Here is a 22,900-nt window from a genome sequence, read left to right as displayed (position 1 = left end):
TCATCAGTCCTGGCTTTTCATTACTGTATCTTATTCATTAGTAAGGCTATGCTGGAGGTTGAAATCCTCACCTGGAGGACACAGTTTAAAGTATCAGTTTTGTCCATTTTTCAGAAACTGCAACTGTCTGGTTCTCATCTTGCTGACTGTTGAGTCACCTCTAGGGAATTGGCTCCCACAGAGACGAGACAGCTGTTTTACAACCTAACCACTGTTCTGGGTAAAGAAATATCCGCATATCTGTTTCCCAGCTTTAGGTGTTTCTCCATCAACAAACTACAACTTCTCAAGCAATGCCTTATCTGCATCAGATTTTCTTACAGGTCAAGTCCCATCCCTGTCTAAGCACCAGGAAGGCAAGGTCATATCTTGGCATCAGGACCAGCATTACTTTCTCTCACTAGCTGTGTTTTCAGGTTGGGAAATCCTGACTATTACTTATGGCAGGAGCTGGTCTCAGTGATGGCAGGAACCTTTCATCTGAGGACAGGAGCTAGAACCGTCCTTAGCCCTGGGGTATCTGATCTGATTTTTCCATCTGAGTACTCAGAGATCTGTTTGAGACAAAATCCCTCGATTTTTGTCCTCATTATCTCTTACTGCAAGTCAAAGCAGACCTTAGCAGGATTTCAATGGGATCTGGATTCTGCAGATAAGATGTTTAGGCTGCCCTTAATTCACTATGCCACATCTGCATCCTATTTCTGGTACCTTGATTTTGTGACTTTGTATTACTGCTCTTGTCCACAGTACTGAAATTTATAATCACATCTTCCAATTCCGGTAGTGAAGACAGTTTGTCATTTGACATTCTTCTGCTCTCTATCAAGGCCCTTACCAGAGGCTTGAGTGAAATCATACCTTTCTTTTCCCTGAAATAAATCCCCAGAGTGGAGGCTCCTATTTAGTACTATATAAAAACTCTTTTCACGTGGACATCCTGAAGTCAATATGTTTTTAATCAATCTCACCTTTTCTAGAAAGCAACAGTCATGCTGCCAGGAGAAAACCTGAAAAGAAAAACCTGAAGAAAAAAAACCTGAAAGCCTGAAGAGCCTCGGCTTTCCTTTCCTCCTTCTTTTGTAAATGACTCTGGACTCCAGGGGCCATCTCCATCCTGCAGAGAGGCCTCCTTGCCTCCAGCCAAGAGGATCCTGCTTGTCCTGATGTTTTACACATCCTCTGGTGGCACAGCTTTTCTTCTAGCCCAGAAAAGCCCATCTGGACACTGGCAAACGAGCAAAGGGGGAGCATGTGTGAAGCAGATCTGTACGTGCACGCTGTCGCCCCTTTTGCCTGAGTGACTGGACACCGCACTGGGCTGCTCTTGAGTGCTCCCTTCAGCTGGAATGATTTAGAGAAATTAAAGCTGTAGGTAGTTTTACGGTTTTCTTGGAGAAGAAAGCTCTGATTACCTGAAATGACAAGAAATAAACATTAGGAAGGCTTATTTCTTCTTGGGCAGCCATCATCCCAGGGGATGGCAGAAGTCACAGTGCTTTGCAATCTTTCTGAGAGGTGCTTTTCTTCTGGTGGCCCTCCAACATCAGCTCCAACATCAGGGAGCAAGGAAGGTTGTCATGAAGCCAAATCACTTCTTGTTTCCCCATACTGTTCCCTGAGACTGAGACAGGGCAGGAAGGGGTGGGATGGGCTGGAAGGCACCACGCTGACCTCCAGCAGAGAAACAGGTGAAAAATGTGCCCTTTCCCCTGCTCAAGATAGCCACTGGAAACTTTTCTTTGTCATCCTTCCTTTTTTATCACTAAAACAAATTGCACATGCCTCTTGACAAAATGATGTGCTCTCACTGCCGCTTTCAGTAGGCACCACAGAAAGGCATGACAAAGTAGTTCCTGTTCCCGAAGGTCATTCTCACCTCGTTTCCAGGGAACCCTGTGCTGTGCCTATGAGTGCTGCAGGCCACAACTCTTTAATTTGACATACTGTGTCAGAAGTAGTCAGCCCACACACCACCCCCCACCGCCCATCTCCCCACGTTTTTTAAATGAAAACTTATTTTAAAAAAATGGCCACGGTTCAGGGCCGACGAGGACTGTGGTACTGGGTTCTGGACTGCAGCCTGTTAGCCCCTGGCCACCTCCCATGCAGAAAAGCATGGAAAAGCGTGGCTAAGGCCACATAGGCAGAGCAGAGGCAGCTGGTGGCCTGAACTGAACGGGCAGTTCCTCCAGCACCAGGCCCCTGGGGCAGGCCAACACCAACCAAGCTCTTTGACCAGTCTGTTTTAATAGCACATGGCTCTCACATTTTCTGTGTTTTTATTTCTTACATTATGCTGATGTGTTAATCCACGGCATGGCAGCAAAAAAACGTCTGAGATTTCCTGCAGTGCTGTCAGCTGCTGGAACTGGACACCCTGTAATAACCTCCAGGGCCAGTGGCCCTCTGCCTCCAATTCCCAAGAAGGACTTTTTTCCCTTGGCATTGTCAACACATGCAAAACCTCATTCTGATGTTTTTTGAAAGAGAAAATAGGTGGCAAAGTGCTCAGCTCTTTCAAGGAAGTTTGGAAACGATGGAGAGCAACCATGTGAGCACCGAGTGTGGCTGTCCAGCTTCCAGCACAGAGCTGCAAATCATCTCCTGAATGGCTGTCACAGGCACACCAGATCACAACAAAGAAGCTATTTTTCTTTCATCAGGACTCCTCGTTCAGGATACAACACCATTGCTAATGCATTTAGCAGGTGCAAGAAACATTTGAAATGGATATCTTTTTTTCCAAGAAATAAGGTTAAGAGATTGTTTGCTCTGCTCATTTGGAGCTTGGCTTATTTTATTATACTCTGCCACAGCTGCAGTTTCCTCCACAAGCTGGAAATGGTTGCACCAGCTCAGAGGCAGCAGAGTCTCAGGAAACAGGAATATTTCCAGTACCGCGGGCAGGGATTTACAACGTGCTTTAAGGGAGCGTCTCAAACTGTGTCCACCCTGGCTGGACTGGAGAAGTACTGAGGTCCCCACAGCTGGGTGTGAGGCCCAAATCCAGGAGGTGGTCCTTAGCTGTGGAAGCACAGCCCATGCTGACATGCTGTCCATGCTGTGTGCACAGCACTGGAGCTATCCACTCCCTTCCTTGGGGGAAAGAGTCGGTGTCACTGTGGCTGACTGTAGGAGACGCTTTCTGGGGACGGTCAGAGACACGGCAAAGACCTCTATAATCGAGTTAAGTGTTAGAAGTTTATTTCAGGGCGTGGGGTAGAGAGGTAGAGAGAGAGAGCAAGAGAGGGCAAGAGAGAGGGCAAGAGAGACGGAAAAAAGAGCAAGCAAGAGAGAAAAGAGACTGAGCTCTTCTCTACCACTACTTATATAACCTATACCTTTGAATATTCTATTCTTTTTCTAACCAATCTTTCTAAGTATACTAATATAGTAACATTTGTGTACAACCTATAGAAATCGCTATTTTTGCATATTTTTAGTTATCTCAGGGTCCTTCAGACCTTTCCTTATAAGGCTGGGATGAGGGGTCTCAGCTTGGTTTTATTGCAGGAAAGAATGTGTTCTGGCATACCAGCCCGGTTGGTTTCTTTGAATTATTCAAACCGTGCTATCATTTGTATTTCTTCCTTAGCCTTTCTGGCTACAAAATCATACTTATAATTTCTTTCTAATTCTACCTTCCCAACAGCTGACACCAGCTTGAGTCCCTCTGATGTGGTTTCCTCTCATCTGAGTGCTGGCAGCTCATGTTGCCCTTGCCAGTCACTGCACTGTTCCCCAGGCACTTTCTTGTGCCCAGCATCTCCAGCATCCTTCATGGCTCTGGTAGGCTGGGAAGATGATTTCCAATTTCTGTTCTCCTTTGGTAGCAAGCATTGCACAGGGGCCAGGCACATCCCTTGGGAGTGCCGTGGGCTACCACTCCCTGCTCATTCAGTCCTTACCAGCACAGCACTGCTGCCATGGTGGAATATGCCACAGGAATCACTCACAAGTGGTGAATTGGACCAATACTTTCTAAATACGAATTACAAGCATGTTATTTTAAAATGTGGGGCATGAGCATCTGTCAGCAAGACACTGGATGAATAGTAATGAAAGATACATTGCATGAGCCATTAAAGATTTTCCTACTGATGCCACTTGAAGCACATCTGAAGCCAAAGAAACTGAAAGGTAAATGCTGCTCATACTCCAGTGTGAGACATTTTCCTTAGAAAGCTGTCAGTGGGTGGCACAGTACTGCTGCCACTAGCCAAAAGGCAAGACTCAAAAGTGCCCTGGAAGCAAGTCAGCACTTCCAAGCAGCCAAAACACTGGACTGGGCGACTTCATCTGTGGGATACTGACCAGAGTAGCTTGGAAAAAACTCTTCTGAAGAAGACAAGAGAAGCATCAGTCTCTGAACAAAGTTTCATTCTGGATAGCTCATAGGCAGAAACTCATGATTACTCATCCAAAATATTTTTTTTTAATGTGGCCCTTGTGCAGCTGCTAGTATGCCTTTCCTCAAAACAAAAGCATTACATGGTTTTATTAAATGTGAAACCACTAATGCTTTACAGCAGTCACTCTAAAAGAATAAAAAATTGTAAAAGAGAAGAGGGTTGTTTTTTTTTCTTTTGAGCCAACACATCATTAAAAATTGAGGTATGGTCTCAAAACAGCCCCTTCTCCTGCGGTTTGCCATGGTGGAGGCAGTGTTTGCCCAAGTGGGTACCTCCAGCAGCAGCTGTCTCAGGAATAAGGCTTCTGGAAAAAAACTCCAGTTCTTCAAGTGCTGTGATGGCCTTGGTATCACAGAAGAGCGTTATGAAACCCCAAACCCTTACTACTACCCTTGATGTATACTATTTGTGCTATGTCAGACCATTTTCTCCCTAGAGGATCCACCATCCAAACCCCTTAGCATCGTGGCTGAGCCAGGAGGAAACCTAGCACTAAAGGATGCCTTCAGTAACTGCAGAGGTTGGTGATAGGCTTGTTCCTCTCCAGAGATTTGTTTTCAGTGGCTGTTTCTACATGCCAAGATCAACTCTCTGCTAATTTGGTTTTATGTTGGGGAGGCAGACTGCATGCGGTGTGATGGCAGCAATGTGGACATGAAGATAAAGAAATAGTCTGTATTAAACATAAACAGTGGCCATAAATGCATATATGCCTATATTTGAATGCTAAAATATACTTTAACTATATTTACTATAATAAAGTAAAATATACTATAACTAATGCAATATCAGGGACTATTTTGTCATTAAATGGGTCAAAGCTTAATATAAAGTATCTCTGTGTACATTCTGAAGTTCAAGTGTGTGCACAGAGCAAACAGTTTATGGTTCCACAAGAATTCCTGCACCATCTGAACTTGAGTATGAATTCTCTGGCTGTCTGAAATGGGATATCTGATGGGAAATCTGACAAGAAAGACCACATATTTAAAGGTTAAACAGCAACAGGAAACTTCCTGGGGAAGCTTCAATGGCAGGATGCCTGCTCTATCAGGATGATAAGATCTGCTCCTTGACTTTACCTGACCCTTTTAGCAAAGCCAGCTCCTGCATAAAAACTCTGGACTTTGACCAACAGGACCTAGGGACTCTCCTTGCACAAGAATCCCTCCCACTTTTGTGGGGAAAGTAGGGCACAAACACATTTTCCTCTTCCTTCACATATTTGCAAGCCTGAAGTCAGTTTCTGCAGCTTCAGATAAAAAGCCTGCTACAATTTTATTTTTTTCTGACTGTACCATGTGGACAGGTCAGAACAGAACTAATTCAAAACCAGAAAAAACACAGGTGAAAGGTGACACAGTGTGATACCTGTCCAGCTAGTGAACAACTGGAAGACCCCAGACCTGAAAATAACCATTGGAACAGGTACATAGACTGTAAGGGTATAAAAGCCCAGAAGTTCCTTCGTTTGTGGCCACCCAGACTGAGTTGTTCCTCTTGCTGTACCACTCAATTATCTAATGTTTCCCCCCTGCTGAAGTCAGACTCCTGACACTCTGCTGCAGGAAATCTAGGGCAGAGAAGTTTCCTTAACAATACTTATTTCCACTTTTGAGTGTTCTATGATTATTTAATTCGGTCTTTAAGGGAGAAAAAATATTCGCGGGTTTATGGCTCAGGCATCTGACCAGATTAAAAGTACTAATCCCAAGGAAAGTCCTCTTCGTTCTTCCTTTCAGGCCGCCGCAGACGCGCTGGGAGGAAAGGCGCCGACACTAGATGTCAGCCCAAACACGCCAGTGCTTCTGCTCCGAGCCTCAAGCGCCTTCCTGCAGCTCCATGGAGGAGTCCCTGCTTAAATAAACATGCATTTATACATTTGAAGGGGTGACAGCTTTCACCCGAAGCTCCTGCCCCTCTCCCGGGCGTGACAGAAGGCGGCTAACATCTCCTGGAGACCATTAGCCACCTTGGCTGCTGCCCGGCTCCCGCAGGCTGAGGCTGTCCCGGCGGATCCTGCCAGGGAAGCTGCCAGGTTTCGCCGGGAGGGAAAGCATCTCTGAGCGCTACCTTGGAGCTGTGGGCTCTCCTCAGCTCAGACTGAGGCGGGACACTTTAGGTTGTACAGTGACTGAAAGCAGCGGCAGGGAAACAGCACCCACCAGGTACTTTTTGCAAGTAGTTTAAAGCTCCATTAGTGTTTTTTTTTTCTCCTCACGGCATTGTTGTCTCAGAGTGTTTAGCTCACAGACACCAGTTACCAAGGCTAGTGTTGATTGAAAACCCTGAGAGAAAAACAGAAATTGCCCAGTGCAAACATAGCATTTCCTCATCTTTCCACTCTGTCTGGGGACAGAGGCAATTTCCCCTTCCCTTGTTTAGAAAACAGTTTTCCTTCTCCATTTCCCCCATTCTCTCAAACTCACTTTCTGGCAGGCCAGCCTGGCAAGGGCTACAGGCTGCAGAGGTGAGATTCCCTTGTGGAATCCAGGGATTAAAGGCTGGCAGTTAATACCTGCTCCTTCACCTCTGTTTCTGCTTTTTCACCCTCTGTTTTTTTGAAAAAAAAATATGTGACAGTTTCCCTGTCCAGTGCCTGTCTTTCCTTCTGTCCTGTTATGCAACGAGAAGCATTCAGAAATCACCCAGGCAAAACCCAGCTGAATTGCAGCTCTGCAGGGAGCAGTGTACTGCTCATACGCTTGTTTGGGACACCTCTGGCCTGGCAAAGGTTCACCATAGCAGGGATGAGGTTCCTGCATCTGAACTGGCTGGCACAGAAAGGGCTCAGGCCTCCCTGCACCCAGGCCTCCTGTGCCCTTGGTGAATTTGCTCCTCATGTAGACAAACTGAGAGAGACCTTCAAGCTCTGGTACTTTTAAAAACACTTCTTCTTTCAACAAAGGGATTTTTCAGCAAAGCAAATGCAAACAATTCTGGGTCAAAAGAACAAGTATTTAAGCTGCTGTGGCATGGTACCCTGCCGTAAGTAGCCTGTTCTGCTGGCTTAGCTGCTTGGTAAGATGTGCTTCATTGTCTGAACCACTTTAAAGAACAGCTAGATGGGTGGTAGATACAATTTGTTCTTAATTATCGCTGGGAGAAAAGGAGAACACAGTAGCACAAACAGCTGAATGCACTGGTTTGAGCAGTGACTCTTCATCTGCTGGTCCTTGGGTCTGCAGTGGCAAGGCTGGGCTGCAGGCAGCCAGCGTGGAAAAGTGTGTGTCACGCCAGGCAGAGAGGGTACTTGGATTTCATTGGCTGGACATCATGCCTTTCCATGGTTTGATTTTTTTTATTTTTTATTTTTTTTTATTTTTCATTTCCTTTTCGAAGCTCTGCTCCTGGCCTGGATCCTGGCAACACTTCATTACACAACAACAGTTGCCATGGCCACTGAATGGAGGCAGCAAACAGCACTGCTGCAGCGCTGGCAGGAGCTGCTGCGGCTTCCCGGGCACATGGATTCATGGTGCATGGGAAGGTGGGTTCATGGGTGTGCAGGTGCATGAATGCACTGGTGCATGAGTGCATGGGGGTGGTAATGCATGGGTGCAAGGGCAGGCATCCCACTGGGGGCAAAGCACCCCTCTGGTCACTTGCAGTCATGAGCATCCCACAAAGGGCCACCAGCTGGGAGCAAGCCATGCCTCACAGAAAAGCTCTGATGTGAATGGGCTGAAATATTTTGCATGGGCTCAGTATGGGCATCTGCAATTTCATGCCTTCTTTAGAAAGAGGGATGAGTGCTGGAAAGGGAGGGGGTCGAGCTGCAAGGATGCTCGACATGCTGCCAGCTCTCTGTGCATGTGCAAGATAAAAGCTGGCACTCAGGAGTTCGAGGAGTGGGCTCCTCTGAAGAGGCAGCCCACCCCTGCCGCTGGTTCTCTCTCCTGCAGTGCGCAGGGCTTGTGAAGGAGTGGGGGAGATCATCTGAAGTCCTTGGGGCTCCCTGATCTGTTGATGCACTGCAGGTAGTACGGCCAAAGAGGAAAGCAGTGCCCAGCAGCTGCTGGCCAGGCAGCTGTAAGGAGCAAGTGGAGTTGTGTACAGTGCGTAGTACTCAAAAGAGGGGTTCTGGTATGGGGCACCAGATCAAGGTGTTTGCTTTTATTACCTCACCCCCATACAGATTTATTGAAGATCCTCACAGAGAATCTTCTGCTGAGGTTTAATCACAGCAACAAGAAGCTCTTGCTGGGGTAGCTGTGGAAATTGCCAACCACTGTTTTTCCTCTTTATCCTTACACTGCTGGAGATATTGGGGCAGGAACAATGGCAGCAGACCTGCACTGGCCACCCAAGGTCACCCAAGTTTGGGGTGCACTTCTAGCCTGGAAAAGGTGAAAATTTAAATCCACAATGCACTGGGCTGCCGGTGGAGGGGAGGCTGCACTGCCTGGCTTGCTGCTGCCCCTGTTGTAACTGAGATGCAAGAAAAAGGATTGGTAACTTAAATCAGGGCAGTGAGACCAGCTAGTGTCAATTTTTTAGAGCTCTTTGTTACTCATGGCACATTCGTTTTGTTTATATTCTGTTCTATAAAACAAAATAGTTCCTCTCTCAGTGGTTTTATACTATCTAAAGAGCTCTAGCACATTTCTCATCCCATTTCACATTTGTTTGCTTGCTTCTCAAGCCAGTTCTTCCAGTGTCTCCTAAATCATGTCTACTGTTGTTTGAATCCCTTCCAGGTTCTTGCCATCTGCTCAGTGCCAAATATCCATGCTTCATAGCAATATTCACTATGACACAGAAACAGGAACCTTGTGCATCTGAATTTCTGAGCCTCCCCAGTCAAATAACAAAGATTAATGCCTTTGTGCCTATAGTGAGTGTATATTTTTATGCTTCTAACTTACAACAAGAACATAGGTTTTCCTTGGGTTAGATTTTAAATCCTCCTCTTCCTCTCCTCTTTCTTCCCACCCATTCTTTTCCCAGAATCCAGGACTTGCACTTGTTTTGAGTTAAGAACTTTAAAAGCTTTAGACCTTAGCTTGTTGCCTGTTATGCCATTCCTGATCTCTGCAGCATGATTCCTTGCTTGGGCAGTGGTGTTGTGCTCTGCAGTCTCTTAAGTGTAACAATTTTTCATCACTTCAGCCATACAGCACCTTGAAATCTATCTCTGTCCTCCGAGGTTCAAGATTCCTTTCAGTTGTTCTGGAGTCAGATGGGGTCCTGGTCTGTTGCAATTCATATTTATTTTGTTGTCAGAGTCCCAAGAGAAGCTGTGTCCTTACAAAATCCTGAGCATGCCACTCTTTTGATGTGTCTTCAATCGCTTTTTGCTATTCTCAGATGTCCTTAACATAATGCTCACAAAGATCAACCTACCTGATCTTACCATTCACCATTAATTCCTGGAAACTGTGAAAATCGCTTTTCCCTTTAATCCAAGAGTGAGATTTCTCCCCGGGCTTTCTGCCTAGTCACATGTCCCATTGTGTGGTGAGGAGCCCCCTTCAGAGCAAGACAGCCTGTTGGCAAGCTCCTGATCACCAAAGCACCTCTTCTGGGAGGATGAAACACAAGCCTTCGGACGTCACTGCTGTTACTTCAGTCAGCTAGGTTGTATTCACAGCTGTAGATGAAGCTCCTCAGCCACACCAACCTTCACAGTGCACTGTCAGCTCTTGGCACAGCTTGTGGCAGGGAAAGGCTGACCCATCAGAGACAGCAGCTTGGAGCAGTCCCTTCAACACACACTAAGCAGATTTTGCTTTTCCAGTTGTCTTGGGTTTCATAGCTGTTGCAGGACCAGGCAGAATTCTCTGTAAATGCTACTGCTTGGTGTGTCTAATTTATTTCACAGCAAATAAAAGTGCACTTGATAGTTATCCCTTCTCTCAGAGAGTAATGTCAGTTCTTAAGCCTTTCCCTTACTTAGCCAAGACTTCTCCCCTCTGCTGCTTTACATGTGACATTTTTCTCTGAGGTAGGTGACTTTGCAGCTCTGTTGGCTAACCTTGATAAAAACCTTTTCCCAGAAGTTTGGTGATGATTCACTGGCATTATCCAGAGCACAGATTCTCCTGTTTAAGCAACTCACACAATTTCTGTCAGCAGCATGTCTGAACACCAAAAATTGCCAAGTGATGACAAGCCTGAGAAGGGCTGGTGTTGGCAGAGTAAAGTTTTTCCCTGTCATGTTGAGGTTACAGACACTTTAGCATGTCTGTTCTGGATGCACAGCTGTAGGTCCCCTCAGGAAGCACCTTTTCTCCCCAGTAAGATCGTATCAGAAAGAAGTATTGATCAGAATAACAGTGAAAAGATTAAAGCTGTATTGCAGAGCAAGGTGTTGAAAGAAGCCTCAAGCAAACGTCTGCGATTGTATTCAGGTCCTGCAGTCTTCTGCTCTTGTTTCCTCATGTCTTCAGCTCTGCAAGTGGAAGTGAGGCTCAGTGCAAACATTAGACGCTTTGTTCCACATATAGCTTCACATGTAGGTGGGGAAGGGGCCAAGGCTGAATTTGTTCTCTTCTAGTCTCTATAAACAACCTGAACATCTTGCAGCTGTCAGAGCACAGACCATAACATCTCATAAACCATCTGCAAACCTTTATGTGATACAGAAGATAGAACAGGCAGTGTCTATGAGTTGTTCTCATTAAATCATCAAATTCAAGTCAATCTGATGCAAAGTTCAGTTTTTCCAAAGTGTATACTGGTTTTGGTGTATGCAGGTGGGGTAGTCATGGGGTAGTCTCACACTCGCATGGCAAAAGTAGTCTCTGATACCCTTCCCACAGAGACATGCATTGCAGGGATGATCTCTCAGCCTGCTGGGGAACAGAAAGACAACCTTGGGCTATGGGGCAGTAACTTGCTTTCTGCAAAAGTTTGAGCAGCACAGCCTGAAAGCAGAAATGGTAAAAATGCTTTGGTGGAGAGGGGGATGGAAATGCCCCCACCTCAGGGCAGCCATACCTGATTCTTCCTTACATCTCATCTGAGGAGTCTTGGAGAGGAGTTTTGTTGCTGCTGGGGCTGTCTCTGCTCATCAGTGTCACACTCATTTCTGTATACTCTGGTCCACGCCATGGCACACACCTACTTTGCATCTAAATCCACTCTGTCAAAGAGCTTGCAGTAGTGCAGGTCCCAGTGTTTCTTCTTCCCTCTACCCTTTTGTTAGAGACAAATTTCAATTCCAGAATACAGGCAAAACAAATCCACAGCAGCAACTTCACTGTCAGCCTTCAAAGTATCTGCAGAAACCTAGTTAGAAAAAGTTGCTCAGTTCATGTTCTACTGAGCAAAGCTCTTGCCTCCATGACGGCCACAGCCAGACTCAGACATACCTCAGGGGATGGGAAGCTAGGGCTGCCACCAAGAAACCTATTTTTAAACTGTCTCTGCTGCATAACATAGTATGAGATTAAACTGCATGGTGGTTACTCACTAACTGCTTATGGTGAAGCCACAGGGGGCCAGAGGGTGGGACTGGGATGTTCTGCCACCCCTGCATCCACCCACTGCCTCCCAAGGGCTGAGGGGAGCTCCATCGACCCCGAGCTTTCGGAGTGTGGTGATAACAGGCAGACTTTCAGGCCCTGCCCAAGAGCAGGTTTCTCACTTTCTAAGGCATGCCGTGACTTTTCAACAAGGCTTTCTGCATGGCTTGTACTTTCTAAGAAAGGAGCTGAAGCGAAGCCCAAGAGTCAAGAAGCAGCTCTGCTTACCTGCCCCAGGGACTGCAGGCGCTGTGTACATGCCCACAAAAAATCCTTGCAGATCAGACAGAGATGTAAAACCCCATCAAACCACTTGAGAGAGGGAGTGAGAGGTTTTTTACATGAACCATGTGGATGAGATATCTTTTAAACTTAGCTGAAATGAAAGGAGGGTGGGGAGTTTTTTATTGCTACTAGAAGCATTTTTCAGTCTGACCTAGAAATGACACGAAACTCCAACCTCAAAGTAGTTTATTTACAGGCTTGAGTTTAAAGAAATCTCTGTGTGAGGGGGAAAGGCTATTCCTAAGCCAGCAGGCAGAACTGGAGATGGGGGGATGGCTGGTGGTTCTGGCTACTTAGGTATGAATTAGGTGGAATTGCTTTTGGCAACTACAACCAAGAGTAAATATTTGGGTGAGGGAGCCATAACTAGGCATGTCATCTAACCAGTTGTAAGCTGGTCTGGAAATCAGAAAATAAGAGATTGGGTGTCTAACTTCCCATGAGTATCAGGAGGATAGAACTGTTTTTTAAAATGAAGAGAGGATATAACTGCTTTATAAATTTATAGAAAGTCAATGTGGCAGCATGCTTGGAAAGCTAAAGATGGGGTAAGGCAGGGTCTTATGGTGTTATGACCTTTTATAGAACTAATAATAAATTTGGGGTTTTGGACTGACATACTCTAATGTCTATACCAACTAAGGGGGAAGAGTTCCAGGATAATATCTAGACCTAATGAAAACAAATCTGCACCATTTTTCATATATCCTTTCATTCAAATGGTAAAACTGTTTAAGAACAAGGCCCCAGGGCCCTCAGCTGTTGTGGAATTGGACTGACACCATGCTCACAGAGGCACCATCATCCCTGCTGTGCTTGGTTGCCTATGTCTCTTTGTGTTCATGAGTTTACATTTCCATTTAAATTTACCTGCAGACCTGATTTTTCTATGGTTTTTAAATACTTTGTTTTGATAGATAATTGCAACAGTCCTGTAATATGTTTTACTTGGAGTTTATTAATCTGATCCCAGATATAATTCCATCTTAGCCTAGTTTTGTCTAAGAAATATGAAATGTTTTCTTATTCCTAGAGCAACAGATGCGAGTATCATCCTGAGGATGGGAAGCTTATCAAATGCTCAGTACAGTACATTTCAATGATATTTCAAGAAACTCTTTATCCTGAGTCTCTCTGAGAGGAGACACTGTTTTTTGAGTCCTGGATCACAATGAAGTTTTACTTTGTGGAAGCTGTGGGGGAGCATGCCATAGTTTTCATCTATTTTCCCATGGAAATTGTAACTCTGTACATCTTTCATGGATTAGTCATATACACTTCAGAACAATGCTTGTGGTTATCCCATTTTTTCCCTTTTGCAATCTGAAAAAAAAAGGTTGCCTCTTTTGATCAAACTTGGTTTTGACCACATCTCAGACATGCAATGATGAAACAAGAGGAAATAACAGGGTCCTTTTCATGATGGAACAGAATTGGCAAGTGACTGGACTTACCTGTGAGGTCACTGGTACCTGCTAACATGTTGTCTTCCTAGTGTTTTAATAGGATTTCAAGCTAGATTTGCACTAGTGTTGGTGCCGAAATCTTCCTGACTTGCCATTCAACCTTACCACCCAACCATTTTTGAAAGTCCTACTGGGTATGAGTTCCTACTATGCTGCTCTCAGCCCTCACAAGTGAAAATTGTATGAACCACTCGTCTGAAGATCAGATCCACACTTGTACTGTGACAGAGTTTTTTGAGAGATGCAGGCACCGAAAAGTAGTCAAGGTGTTGTTTCTTTTCTGGGCTAGGATAAGTATGTGATATGTCACACTAACCACAGTGGGTGTAGAAAGCTGCACCTACCTTCCTCTGATGCTTCCCTTGTAACTCAGAAACTGAGATTTTAATACTTTTTTGCTAGATTTCACTCTAGATGTAATCTGAGATTTCCCCCCACATTAGAAGACACCAAGAGAATGTTTCATATAATGCCAGGTGGTAATTAATACAAAACAGTGACAGGAAATACAGAGCTGAAACTGTTGCACTGAATCAAGCTATGCCTCCACAGACTGTAGCATGGGAACTGCTCACTGTGAGGTCAGGAAGTTCAACAGCCTTTACTAAAACCAATCCCTTTTATTTAACTTTCACTTCTTCTCTCAGTTTTGGGATGATGTGATTCCAAAGAGAGGTTCCTGTTTCTTTTCTCTCCCCACTTCCAGTCAGCAGGCCTGTGCAAAGGGCTGCTGGAGGGGAAGGAGGGTAAGCAGGCTGTGCCTGTCCCGTGCCATGGCCAGGCAGCCCCTGAACTGAGCAGTGCCAGACATGGGGTGCCGAGAGGGGGCAAGGCCCTGCTCCTCAACCCTGTGCTGGCCTTGCCCCGAGGGCCACCTGTCAGCAGACAGCCTGGGAATCAGCTGCTGTTCAGCGTGCTCCTGCTCACTGCCTGCTCCCAAGGCCACACGGAGCATCCCTCTGGGCACAGGCACCGTGGCCACCCTGGCTCCGCACGCCTGCAAACCACTGCCGTGGGAAGTGGGGGTGGATAGTGGGACCTCTCCCCACGTTTGTGAGCAATTTCTGTGTAATGAAACAGCATTTCATCCACAACTGCTCTGAAATGGTCAAAGTATTGGTGAGGCAGTGAGGTGAAATGAATCTCTGGTTAAAACTGATTACCTGTGTTTATTTCTTTGAAAAGCCTGTGAATAATAAGAAAATAATTGGATTCTGCCAGGTTTGTGGAGAAGCAGGTGACATAGCAGTTAGTAAATCCTGCTCAAAAGCTTCTCAACCCAGTGGCCACCTTCCCTCAAGTAGGAAAGAAAGGGTAGGCAAAGAGAAGGACAGAGAAACAAGTCAGTACTACCTTCCTCTCCTCCCCCTTCCCATCCCTGTCAAGTCTAGGCTTGTGGCTAAAGCTTGTGAGACTCCCCAAGTACAGGATGCCATGTCCAGCCCCTGAGTGACAGTGACACTTTTTTCCAGGCCCATTTTGTCACCACAGAAATTTCTCTCATATCTCCTTTTTATCAAGCAGTAAAAGGTAAAGAGAGCCTGCTGCCCTTCTCACAGTGGGGACAGCCTGAGGGTGGGCACACATAGGACAGGTGTGAGCTCATGTGGATGCCTGGGCTGCCAGGGGAAGGGGGTGCTGGCTGCTGCCACCCCACAGGCTGGGAGGGATTCTCAGACACACAGCTCTGCTGAGCATGGGGCTTTCTGGACCAGGCAAAGCTGGGCTGAGCTACATCCAAGCTTGCTGCAATTTCCCCTCACTGCAAAAACAAATCCTTTCTAAGCACCTGCTTCCTCTTTAAAAGAAAGTAACACTCCTCAGTGAAAACCAGACAGTGGTCTGAAGGAAAAGCTTTTCAAAAACCCCTCAAATACAGGTTTGTTCATTGCAAACAATGGGGTTTTTTCTCTGTATGGTTGGAAATAGAGAGTGGAAGACATTCACAAGCACTGTCTCTTTGCAGAGTGCCGTAGCCCATGGTCAGGAGCACAATGGCAGGCAGCTCCAGAATGCTTCCCAAAGCAGTAGGGATGAGTTACACAGTGGGTCGTGCTCGGCTGCTCAAGTTTGAAAGCACTGCTCGTGCCAGCTGACTCTCCCTGACCGCTCTTCTCCTGGGAGCACCGCTCAGGAACGGCAACCGCTTGTCTCCATTTGGCAACCCAGGGACACAGCAAACACAAATGTTGTAGGTCTCATCTGGGCTCCTGCAGAGGTGGCACCAGTAATGTGTGCCCAGAGAGCATCACTGAATGCTGCCACTTGCTAATGCATTTGTCCAGGTAACTGAGATTTAACAGGTGCCCAAACCACGTGAAGGCGTTTTTCTGGGAAATGTGAACATAGAGGGCATGCCATCACTTTCCTAGCATGTATATCTGACAAAATCAGAATGCTTGTTTTATGGTAAATTATCAGGCAATTGCTCTGAAGAAGTGGAAGAGCAGTGCTTTATTACACAACATATATCTGGATGAAGAAACTCATTGCCAGGGAATATCAGAGCACCCATTTGTACAAGCTATGTCCATTGGGATTAAATAATCATTCGGATACAACCTCCAGCTCTTGACCGTGTCAGGATTGTGTCTTGAACAGACAAAACTCTTCAAAATGCTGATTAGCAAATGGCAGGGGGATTTACCAAGGACAAATTCACGCTGGCAAGGCAAATTCACTTGCCCTGGCTCCCATAATCTTGTCCAAGTACTCGTCCAAATCTTGGAGACAGGATACCGGTCCATTCAGGCCAGCAATCTGACGCACATCCCCGTCCTCCTGTTGTAAAAACTACCTCATGGCTGTAATAATTAATCATCTGGAAACAGCCCAAGCCCAAAGAACAATGTCATGGCACTGAGTACATATTTACTCAGGGAAAGCAATGAAAAAAGGAGTTTCATTCCAAGCAGAGCAGAAACACCTACCAGAGATATACAGAAGCAGAATGAGGGTGCAGTCTCAGCAGAAGATGTGGTTGGACCTTTGCAAAACTGCTGCCCAATTGTGACAAAAATGGAATTGAGCTCAATTCTGTTGGGCAGTACTGCCCATCTGACAGTAACTGCATCTGTATTTGCAGGAGACACCCAGTTTGGCAGGATTTTAAATAGAAATGGGGTCAAAGAGGAATACTATTTCATTTTTCTTTTTTAAGTTGCCAAAGTATTTATACTGGGGTTTTTTGTAAGCATGAAGATAGGCAGCTTGGGAACAAGGAGGGCAGGCTCTGCCCTGGATCCTGGAAAGCAGAGATGATAGACAGTGTGGGGTTCCCATTGGAGAAACAATCCAGTGTGAGTTTGCAGGGTAGCACTGTGGCAAAAGCAGCTCTTGGCATTTTCTGGATGCATAAGAAGGTGTGAAGATTGTCAGCTGAAGGACATTACTGCCTGAGTGAAGGACTCTGAACTTTGTGAAAGGTGCTGCTGCTACAATAAGGGGCGTGTAAAAGATGGTCAAATGAAGCTGAAGGCCATGGGCACTACTAAGAGTAAAGTCTCCATCAGTTTGGCCTCTGCCAAAAATCTAGAAGAACTGGCCTCAATCAATGCACATAAACTTTATCAGGCAGATAAAATTTCAGCATAAATTTGGCACAAATTTTTATTCAAGCACATGATTTGCCCTTCCAAAAAACAGGGTTCCCACTGTTTTCCAACAGACACAGCATTCAGAAGGGTAACCTGAGCTTTGGCCAAACAGACCTGGTTTGCTTCAAGGAGAGGTGTCTAGGAAAAATGCAATTGGCTTGTGAATTACAGCAGTTCTCACAGCCTGAGCCCTCTGGACATCAGGGTATGGCCATTCAGGCTCTGCACCCCTGATGCAGAGGCACCCCAGCATCTGAGCTGATGTGGGGATATCCTGGAGGATATCGTTGCTGTCTCTGTCCTAACAAGGAATTTGAGGGCTCACTGAGCACATATTAAGGGATATACAACATAAGAGCTGTTGTAGCTCTAAGGGACAAACCATGTTCTTGTCTCCAGATCAACAAACGCCACTGGAAAAAACAGCAGAGGTGCTGGGCAGGACATCCTTCCCCAGATCCCATGACAGCCCTTCTCTAGAAACCCTCAAGCACACTTTTCCTCCATCCTTCTTCTCCATCAGGGTACAGATCCATCTGGGGGCTTTGGAGCCATACCTGGCGACCTGACAGCTGTACCTGATGCCTTCTCCTCTTCCACTGAGGCCAGCTGGCTTGGGGCAGGCAGCTTGCTCTTCCTCACACTACTCTTTGATGCTGAAGCCTATCTTTGTAACAACTTACTTCAAGTTAGCACATGAAGAAACATCCAAAGGAGGACCAAAATAACCCTGGCTGTTTTGTGCCTGCTGAGACCAGGCTTTCTTTTGCAAGGCAATTGAATGGCTTGGCATTGTGTGTCATTTAGCACAGGAGGAGAAAAAGCACCTCTTGCCTAGAGGGTGCCAGCCGCTGCCAGACAGCCTGCATCTGGCCACAGACACCAGCTCCCGGCGTGCCGCCGGGGATGTCTGTGCTGCTGCCAAGGGAAGGGAAGCCAGTGCACATCCTGTTGGCTTCACCTGAAGTGACTCAGCTGGGACATTGTTTCAGCTTGGCAGGACTGTGGTGATTATGTGCACAGAGAGAGAGAGGGGTAGTAATTCTGATGAAGTGGCCTCAGATACTGCTGTCCTGCACCTGAATGCTCTGAGTCCCACAGGGCAGAGAGAAGCTTTTTTACACAAGAAGTTGGTGTCTGGTTAATTAAAGCATCTAAATAAAAATTGCATCACCCTGACTTGCTGGGATGGATGTTCCTTTAGCTAATCCCCTTTTTTTCCTTCATCAAGGCTATGTTACCTCAAATTAGCATTTGCTGCAGAGTGGATCAGTGGGATGGGATAACTTGTTCCTGCAGCTAAGCCTGCAGCGAACTTAATTTAGTATCATCTGTCTGCTTTTAAAGACCTTATTCAGACAGAAACTTCAGAGATTTAAGTAAAACTATTTAGAACCCAGTTAACCAGATTTCCATGAATAAATATGGACTTGCTGTAAATGTAATTCCCTACTGTTTATTGAGCTGCTCTGGGTTTGCTTTTCTTTTATCCCATCTGGAACCCGAAAGAATAAAACCATAAAATGAACAAGCTCAGGTGAGGATAACTTCAGCAGAGGTGGCCACTTGACTGTGAGAAGGAAGCCCTGCTGTCACAGTGTCGTGAACTCCCCAGCTTTTACCAGTTGCTGTGCCAGTCAGTGTTTGGCTCCACCACATTGGCTCTCCAGCTGTGGCAGGAGCTGGCTGGGATGTTTGGGTGCATTCCCCAAGGGAGGGTGTATTCATCTTGGCACAGGGCATGTGGGTGACCAGACTCCCCAGAGGCACCAGCCATGGCAGGCATGGCAGAGTGGGTTGTTTATCTCTGGGTAACTGATTCTAAACTGATATTTCAATTTTATTTTCTTTTTTTTTTTTTTTTTTCAGAAAGCTTGCATTTATATTTTAGTCATAGAATCATTTACTCCTAGATCATCAAGTCCAACCATTAATCTAACACTGCCAAGGCCATCACTGAACCATATCCCTAAGTGCCACACAATTAATTTTAGAGCTATTCATTCTGTGTAGAAAGGCCTTGAGTGGAAGCCATGTGAGGAGGAGCTGAGGTCACTTGGTCTGTTCAGCCTGGAGAAGAGGAGGCTGAGGGGAAACCTTATCATGGTCTACAGCTTCCTTGTGAGGGGAAGCAGAGTCAGGCAGTGATGCCCTCTCTGTGGTGACCAGTGACAGGACCAATGGGAGTGGCAGGAAGTTGTGTCAGGGAAGGTTTAGGTTGAGAATCAGGTAAAGGTTCTTCACCCAAAGGATGGCTGAGCACTGGAACAGGCTCCCAGGGAAGCGGTCACAGCAGCAGCCTGACAGAGCTCAAGGAGTGTTTGGACCATGCTGTCAGGCACATGGTGTGACTCTTGGGGCTGTCCTGTGCAGGTCCAGGTCCAGGAGTTGGATTTTGATGATCCTGGTGGGTGCCTTCAACCTCAGGAGATTCTATTATTTTATATAATTGATTTTATATAATTCATTTTAGAAGAACCCTTTGAAATGCCCAAGAAGAGGCCTTGTATCAGCTTTGCTTGCGCTCATTTACACTTTCCCTGTAAATTTTTCTCTACCAATAAACATCAGATGCTCACAAAATTTATCTTACCGAGAAACTCGTGTCTCCAAACAGCAGTCACCAGAGTAGCAATATTCTCCCAAAATTCCATGACACTGTAAGGCCTTCCAGCAAAACAGGAATTATCTCATTTTCTCCAGCAAAGTATGGCAAATGCCAAAGGAAGCTGCAAAAAGTGCAAATACCAGGATGAGTCACACCACGTGTGCCGGGGCAGCGGAAACCTTCAGGGAAATGGTTTTTAGGGAAAGACATTTGAATGGCGTCATCTGCAGGGTCCTCTGCCCTCATGCCAGCAGGGCTGTGGCTGTGCACAGTGCCACAGCACCCCACGGGGAGATACAGCACCCCAAAGGCCCATGGTGGGTGGTGGGTGGGTGCACAGCCCCCAGCTCGTGTTCCATGAGCCGCATTGGGAGGAGCACGGTGGTGTTTTGGGGCAGGGGAAAGCCCCACACCATGTTTTATGTAATCTGTGTGAATTGCTCTATCCTCTTCCATTGCACGGCTGTCCAGTGGAGGCAAAAAGGCTTAGCTGGCACAATGGGCAGTTCTGGCTCAAAATCCAAAATATAGCCTCCTCCTAATACTATGAAGAAAATCAACTCTACCCCAGCTGAAAGCAGCAAATTCTCCACTCTTTATCCCACACCATTTATGTCATGCTTATCCAATACATCCTAATTACATCACTTCCTTTGAAAAATACACATATATCATTCCCTTAGGACCAGTCCTGCAAAATGTCCATAAAATGTCCATAAAGTGTCCATAGAATGTCCATCAAGTTCACTTAGTCCAAGACTTTGGCCCAAGGGTGGTACAGGATCAAAGTATTCCCTACAGATTCCCTACAGAGCACTGCTGGAGCCTGCTTATGAGAGGATGAAAGCACCAAATCGTAGAACAGGGCAAAATTGGAGGGTGGGGCAAGGGGGTTGTCAGAGCCCTACAGACTGGTGGGGGCAGAGGGCAGAAAGGCAGCCAGGGAGGAGGGGTAAGGGAGGACCAGATTGGAAGGGATATGAGACAGACTCCAGCTGCAGGAATCACACAGTGCCTGTGTGAAACGGCTGAAACCTGGCTAAAGGAACCAAGGATGTGAAGGGAAGCCAAATGGAAAACAAAAATGAAGGCAGAAGGAGCTGGGCTGGGCTGCAGTAGCCCCACAGATACCCAGGTGGCTGAATGTGCATACAAATGCCACGACCACCTGGGAGCTTGACACAGCCTCCCGGGGCACTGAGACTGACCCCACCCCAGGCACAAAAATATGCTTTAACAGCCATCAGCTCTCAAGGACTTGCACCAGAAACAAGCCCACACCCCTATTTGTATGTCTGTATTTTCTTGCCCTCAAGAGAACTGTATTCAGAAAAGTATCCCAGCTGCTGGGTCTGACAGACCTGTGCCTTGTCGTGTGCAAGAGGAACAAAAAATGGCCTTTAAAATGTTACAGTGACTTGTGTGGTGCAATTTTTTTAAGTACTTAAAAAAAATTTTTAAAAATTGCCTGAGAGTAAAAATACTACTGAAAACTGAAACTTGACAGCCTTGACTGTGAGAGATAACATCTAAACGGGCACACAGCACCCGCCCAACTTCCTGTTGCTCCCCCATGTTTCAGGGCAGAAACTGTGAGGGGTTAATAATGCAGCACCTCGGCAAATCCCCATCCTGCTACCTGGGTTTGGACACCTTAAAAGTTCACCTTCTCCTAAGAAACAGTCTGGAGAAACATATACAAAGGCCCTGACTTTAGAGGGCAGGGTGAGTTGTGTAAATCAGCTGAGAAACCATACCTCAGAAGAGTGGAGGGAAAGAAGGCAGTACCACAGCAGGCACTATCGTGTTCTCCAGAGAACAGCTACAACACTGAGGTCTGAGAGATGCGCTCCTTACAAAATTAAAATAAAATCAATGACTTGGATTCCTCTCCACTGTCTCTACACCAATACTAGCCTGTGTAAAACAAGGAGCTATTTCCACTGACTTTTCACCTTCTGACACCAGTCCAAAATTAGCTCTGATCACAGATTCACCAAGGAGGCTGGGCAGTGCTTGGAGTTGCAGTGGCAAGAAGCATGCAACACACCTTTTAGCTGCTACTGAATTATTTAGACCATGGGTGTGCAACTGAGAGCAGAACTAGCCCAAAAGAGCTACCTACCATCAGCTACTCATCAAAAAGTAATACACCAATCTTCGATAGGGTTTTCTGTGCCTTTGCTGAGTTATTTAAAGCTGCCACACAGAGGAAAAAAAAGCTCATTTGAAGAGCCTTTGCCTCCTCAGAAGTCTGGGCTCCTGGGCAAAGCACTATTTGTGGTCCCCATGGCTTCCTTTCTCCCCACTACTATTTTCATTATTGTTGACAGAAACATTTTGCACCTGCTGCTGTTACTGCAGAAGTGGAAATCCCCCTCAAAGCACTCACCAGAAAGGTCATTGAGCTGTTTCTTCTGCTGTAGCATAAGCAGGGAGACAGTGCACCCTCTCCAGCTTAAGAAACACCCACACATATGCCAGCAATCCCCTCACTAGCCCCCCATAATAAATCCAGTCAGCAAAAGTAATTAAGGGACAGACTGCAAAAGCAGCTAACCTAAGGCAGCAGGGATGAAGCCAGCCTGGCCTGACACCTGCACTACCAAGTGGGATGATGCCAGAAGGGCACAGGGGCAGGGAATTTTTCCCTGAGGCATCCAAGGATGTGAGATGGGTGTCCCGGCCCCCGGCCTTATTACACAAGCCACCATCACACAGCCCCATGCCATGGCCACCTCTTGGCTCCCCTACCAGGTGTCCAATCCAAGCTAGTGACAGGAAGGGAGAGACTGGAGCAAAGGGTGTAGCAATGCCTGTTCTAAACCCAGCAAGCCCAGGGGGAAAGAAGAGACAAAGAGATGCATCTTGGGTGAGAGGGAATGATTTAAAGACCCAGATGGCTTTTGCTGTCCCAGGCAGAAACCCTTTAGCAAACCTTGGTGATTCCAAGGATCCCCAAGGAAAGCCAAAGCATGCAATGGCATGGACAATTTTCACACTTCCTCCTTTCTCGCATTTATCCCAATACAGAATGAATGTATTTTGCAGTCCTGTGGGA

The 22,900-nt window shown here is 46.2% G+C and overlaps 1 long non-coding RNA gene across 2 annotated transcripts in view; it reads left to right on the top strand.

Moving 5' to 3' along the window:
- The first annotated feature begins 7,637 nt into the window (after positions 1 to 7,637).
- Positions 7,638 to 22,900, top strand: part of LOC147653022 (uncharacterized) — a 56,984-nt gene continuing 41,721 nt past the window's right edge. For both annotated transcript variants that reach the window (XR_015286679.1, XR_015286680.1), the window contains exon 1: positions 7,638 to 7,905. This is a non-coding gene — a long non-coding RNA (uncharacterized LOC147653022). The remainder of the gene's footprint in view (positions 7,906 to 22,900) is intronic.

This window comes from Cyanistes caeruleus, chromosome 5, assembly GCF_971803275.1.
Source record: "Cyanistes caeruleus chromosome 5, bCyaCae1.hap1.1, whole genome shotgun sequence".
Taxonomy (NCBI): Eukaryota; Metazoa; Chordata; class Aves; order Passeriformes; family Paridae; genus Cyanistes; species Cyanistes caeruleus.
This window is presented reverse-complemented; position numbering and strand designations above follow the sequence as displayed.